Below are 5,971 nucleotides of genomic sequence, written 5' to 3'. Positions count from 1 at the left end.
CTTTTTGGGCTTGAAATCAATTCATATTCCCCTCTAAGGTTTCAGCTGTGGGTATATTGACAATATTGTCCTCTCCTGAATTTGTGTTTTCATCTTCCCTGTCCCTAAGGTACTTCTCTGTGATCATTGTGTTTCCATGTTGCTTTTTGCTCATGTTGTTTGCCTTTTTTTCTGGCTTTTAAAGTTGATCTCTGCTTCTAGGGCACAGGGGGCATTGTCCCTGGCTTCTTGAGTGGGATAGGAAAGGGCCTGGCTACTGGTTTGCTGGGATGCCTCCCTTCCTTTACTGGTCCCCTTCAGTCACAGTAAGAAGCACCTTTCCCATTATTCCCCCCCCTCCAGCCTCACAAGCTAAAAGACTGCTGTATCTAGTCTTTCTGCTTATTCTACTATTTCAGGACTTTTCCCGGGACAATATTCTCTGGGTTTTTCAAGGTCCATAAGGGAAGGTGAGAGCTACTTACGGCTTACTCTGCCATCTTGGCTTCTGGAAGTCAAAATAGATGACTTTCAATCATTCAGTCTGTGGGCTAATAGCTTCAGGAGGAGGCACTACTGCTGCTGATTCAGTCACTCCTAAGGCCTGTTCCTGGTTTTCTGATACAGGGGCTGTACTGGCATGCCCTGCAGCCATGTGCTGGACTACAATTGCCTTCCACCCAGTTCTGACAGACCCGTCCCATTGACCTTCTAAGTTGTTTCTGTGGGCTAAGAAGACTGGAAACTGCCACTGCTCCTGGTAATTCAGTCCCCCAAGACCTGCTATGGCTTTGTTGAGTCCAGGTCTGCACTACACCCTGAGTGCTGGACACTCCTCTCTCAGGCTGGTGCAACAGACCTTTCCTGTTGACCTTCCAGGTTGTCTTGGGAAGTCTGCTTCACTCTGTTTTTTGGTTTCTGCCACTCTACAATTTATTCAGAGTCACTTTTTAGATGTATTTGAACAGATTTGGGGGAGAGCTCAGGAGAGTCCCTGCTTTCACTTTGCCATCTTGGCTCCACCTCCCAAATGTGTTTATTCAAATAGTATTAATGATGAAATAGATCAGTTATAGAAATAGTTACAGGTTCAGTTCCCAATTATTAGGTGTCCTCAAATCCTCTTAAGGTAGTCTGTTTCCACTGGGCCTCACTCTCAGGTTTCTGCAGGATTGATTTATCCTGAAGAATTTTCTGGGTGTTTCATGAAATGATATAACTCTTAATCTTCCTATTGTGTATTCATGATGTTTTACAAATTGATTAATATTCTAAGTTAGCCTTGCTTTGGGCTGACGTATTTGCTCCTGGAAAGATCAAGTATTTGATGGTTGAAGCATTTTCTTTTTGGCATCCTTCTCGTTTTGTATTGGTTAATACTTTATACTAAATTTTGTTGTTCTATCAAGATCTTTATCTTAACTCCCCCTCTTGCAGATTAATTATCTTTACAGATTTTGTACAACTACATCACCCCCTCAGAGTTTTAGGGGCAACACTAAGGTGTCAAGGGTTATTTCTAATGTCACCCAATCAAGCCCACACTGGTGTAGTTCTCCTCAAGATTACCAGATGAGAATCAATTTAGTCAAACATAAGTAATTTTTAGAAAAGAGTGTTTACTGAAGTTGGAAAATGGGAAAAATCAGTGCAAAATATTCCCCCAAACATGCTACATTATCTGATAATGTCGTACTAAATATATTCTGAGACACTAGGTAGAGAGCCCAGAGTTAGAAATGCATTTCCACAGAGATAACACGTCCCCTCAGTATTTTTCTCCTCTTTGTGGGGTACGCCCTGGGTTACCCTTAAACATGAAGTATCTGCATCCATTTATCCTTGGTTCCCAGTGCAGACACTGCCACTAGCTGGTAATAAAGATATTGACAAGATATCAAGAGTAAGAAGGGAAGCTCAATGTTTTTATTGCATTTGAAGCTCTTGAGCTTCTCCTGTGACCAAAGGGATAGAGAGAGAAGGGTGGAGAATTAGTCAAGTCCAATCCATGACTGGCATATTCTTGGTCTATAGCAGGGCTCCATGCATTCATTTTCACCAGGGTTAGAAATGTTTATTCTCATTATTCAGTAAACATTTGACACATGGTAGGAGCTTTAAATTATTTGTAGAACTCATTTAAGAAGGCTGCATTATAAAACTTATTTTTAACTGCTTTTAAAAATGGAGTAATATAGCAGAACCAAGATTCAGAGCTAGGTTCTCTGACTCCCAATCTGCATTTCTCACTACACTATGCTGCCTTGGCTAAAGTCTGCTTTCTGGGGTCTTAATTGCTATTTATTCTTATACTCAAACTTATTGTCCCAGGTTCAACAAGCTCATTTAAAAGGTTAGAAAGTTAATAAGGCTTTCCCCCATTCCCCAATGTTTATTAGCAAACGCTCTCTTTTGGGATAATTATGTGGTAAATTACCTCAACACAACTTAAAAGTGAACATAAAATCCAATGTACAATCATCATATATTCCCATTAGATTAACTGGAGAATATGATATGACTCTCTGGATTTCAGTTTGACTATTTCTGAGTTTTTGAATTTAGCCAGGGTCTCCTCAAGTGCTTCTAGTCATAGGGCACACTCTTCCATGACTGTAGGCTTTCTGGTCCTCCATTAGCCTTTTTTTTCCTAAGGCAATTGAGATTAAGTGACTTGCCCAGTGTCACACAGCTAGTAAGTGTCAAGTGTTTGGTCTGAGGGCAGCTCTGAACTCAGGTCCTCCTGACTTCAGGGCTGGTGCTCTATGCACTGCACCACATAGTTGGCCCCTCCATTAGCCTTTAACATAACAACAAACATCCCTACTTTGGTCATAGAATCCATCTTTGCCATCAATGCAATATGAGGTTGCATTACTACTGTCTTCTGCAGAAATAAAAAAAACCCAGTATAATAGCCCCATTTTTGATCAGTCTTGAATATCTAGGAACCCAAGCTAGTGTTGGTTGAGCTTCTCAAATTATTTTCCAAACTTGTAATTAATCTTTTGGGCAAAGTGGTTCTGAAAACACATATAAGTTTCTCAGTGGTCCCAGGTGAGGATGACTTACTCAGTGAGCTCAACAAATGGCCAGTTCTATCAATCTTGTCACTCTGCTTACTTCAGAAAGAAGCTAATGTGATTTTAGACAAGTGGTATGGGTAGGGAGACAGAAAGGCACCACCTTTTCCTGCAGAAAAAAGACACAAAGAAATAAAAACAATGACAACTTTTAACATGCAAACTGTCAATAATTCAATCAATCAGTAAGTATGTATTAAGTCTCTGCCGTGTTGTAGGCACAGCACCATGAAATTACGTGTACCTATGCTTCCAAGAAAACTATTATCTCAGCATGCAAGTCTGAAGGGTAACAGTACACCATATTTAATATGGGTTCTTCTTCTGCTTAGGAAATAATTCTACCAAAACAGAGGTCACATCTGCAATTTCAGTATGAAAGAATAATAATAAAGATTGTTTGGCCTTAAAGAATAAAAACAAATCTATGAACTGATTCTGAGTGAAATAAGCAAAGTTTGAAAAGTGTGCATGATGACCCCAACAATGTAAAAGGAAAAAAAAAACCCAACAACCATGACAAAATCAAAATTGAACAGCACAAAATTACAAAGAACAAATCTGGCTCCACAGAAGAAATACCAGAAGACAATGACATCTCACCACTTCTAGCCCAGGCAACATAGGGTGAAATCTCAACATCTTAGAGTAAGTACTAGAGAAGGAGTCTGATTATTGGTGGGAAGAGAAAGTCCAGAGTGTAGGCAGTTTCATTTGGAAATGGCTGGGAAGAATCCTGTGACATAATTACGTGTCTGTGTTCTGAGGAAAGCCTCAGGCAACATTCTAAGAAAATGAATCATAGATGATGTCTCAGTAAGTTAGAAGACAAAATAAATGGAAATTACAGATCTGAGGAGTCAAGAAGTAAAATATATAGCCTTGGGTCATTTAGGGTAGAGGCAAATATTCCTACATCCTTTACACATTTTGGAGGCATTTTTATATTAAAGTCATTAATGATGCTTTTCTGATAAAATTCTCAGGTCTTGTGAACTTAAAAGCCTTTTGACACTGATGATAGCACATTGTACCCAATAGTAATTTTTTTTTCATAATGACTATGATGGGCGGTGATGGTGATGACAGTGAAGAAGAAGATGCCTGATTCTATGGTATCTTATCCATGTAGGCCACTATACTACTGTTGGAGCAAGTTTTGGGGGGGAGGTACAACCTTGTTCACAGTTGAGGGGACACAATGAGGACATTTGTTTCTCATAGACTTCCAGAGGAAGAGTTCAACAGAAAAGAATATATTGGAAGCTTATTGATGACTCCACAGTTTTCTTTAAGGCCAATCTCATAAAGAAACTAGAATGAAGGAGGGTTGATGTGACACGACATTATTCTCTCATGTTTCTTTTAAGGTCATTCACAGATGCCACAGCACCAAACAAAATAAAAGAGTTATAGCAAAAGCAGCAAGAGTAGAGATGTCATAGACATATGTTCTCCTTTTTTTCTACCTCCCTCATCCCCTTCCTTTCTTCCTCTTTCCAGTCCTCCAAATTTCCCTGCACCTTTATGTAGGTTCATGACAAGTCCTACAGTGTTGAGGAATTAAACAAGGGAGCAGAACTAGTTGTAGACATAAGAATCACATTGAATATGTTATGTGGAAGAATAGCACACTAACTTGTTAGGAAAGGTGTAATCTTTTTCTGGTCACAGCACAGGGTTGCCTCCATCGTCAAGTTCTTAGCAGATCATTTTCATGAAGTATTCTAGAGTATCGAAAGCACCTTTAATCCTAAACTTCTTTGTGAGTACCTAGTAGGTAAGGAGAGTAAGTGTTGTTGCTGTAATTTCACTGATGCAAAAATTGAATTTTCATTTCCTTTTAGTTTAATTTGTGTCAGGTTATGCAGTTTGAAAGTAGCATATCTGAGATTCAAAGCCAGTCTTTAGAACTCAAAGATATTTTATCTATTGTCCAATATATTTGGTTGCATTTTAACTAATTTGTTCTGTCTTACCCTTCAGTCCTAGCTGATGCTTCAAATTTTAATAGACCTTTGAAAGTCAAATTTTGATACCAATAATAATTTATCTTCCTACATTGTGCCTAGGAGAAAAGGGCAACTAAGGAGAGTCCAGGAACAGCAGCAAGTCGCTCAGTCTCAGCTTTACTTCTGCAGAATCCTCTGCTTCTGGTTTTAATTTTTCATTACATTCATGGTACATCTATTTCAGGGGTAGACAATGCTTTCAAAGTGGGCATTAAATAAAGACTGAAAGTGAAAACATTATAGAATGGAAGAGATGTAACATTTGAAGGTAGAAAACCATGTATCAGATCCTGGCTCTGTTCTTCAGAATAGGAAATCAGTTCCTTTGTTCTGTTTTGGGAAGCAATCAGGAGCAAGTGACTTGCCCAGGGTTCCACAGACAATGTCAAGTGTCAAGGCCAGATTTGAACTCAGGTCCTCCTGAGGCCTCTCCAGGGCCAGGTTCTATCCACTATTCCACCTAGCTACTCCTTAGTGCCTTTCTTCTCAAGCTTCTTTTGTCACTTTGGTCAAGTTACTAGGCTTCTCTCATCATCAGTGTAATTGTCTGTAGACTGAAGGAGTTTAATCTGTATGGTCCTTTCCAGTTCTAAATCCTATGTGCTTCGGTATCCATTGTAAGGAGGAAGTAGGAATCTCATTGTTGTCTACACTATTTAGGAACAAAAACACCAATAACAACAATTACAATTGTAATAATAGCTAAGATTTTTTAGTATTTGATGTTTACTAGTTGTTTTATATAAATTATATTATTTAATCCTTATATGAACATGTGAGGTAGATTTGATTATTATCCATATCATCAAATTAAGGAAAATGATGCTGAGAGGGGTCAAGTGCTTTTTATAGGGTCACACACCTAATAATTATTGTAAGTAGAGTTTGAACTCAGGT

The sequence above is a fragment of the Phascolarctos cinereus genome, unplaced genomic scaffold (genome assembly GCF_003287225.1).
Source record: "Phascolarctos cinereus isolate Bilbo 61053 unplaced genomic scaffold, phaCin_HiC Scaffold_7;HRSCAF=346, whole genome shotgun sequence".
Lineage (NCBI taxonomy): Eukaryota > Metazoa > Chordata > Mammalia > Diprotodontia > Phascolarctidae > Phascolarctos > Phascolarctos cinereus.
This window is presented reverse-complemented; position numbering follows the sequence as displayed.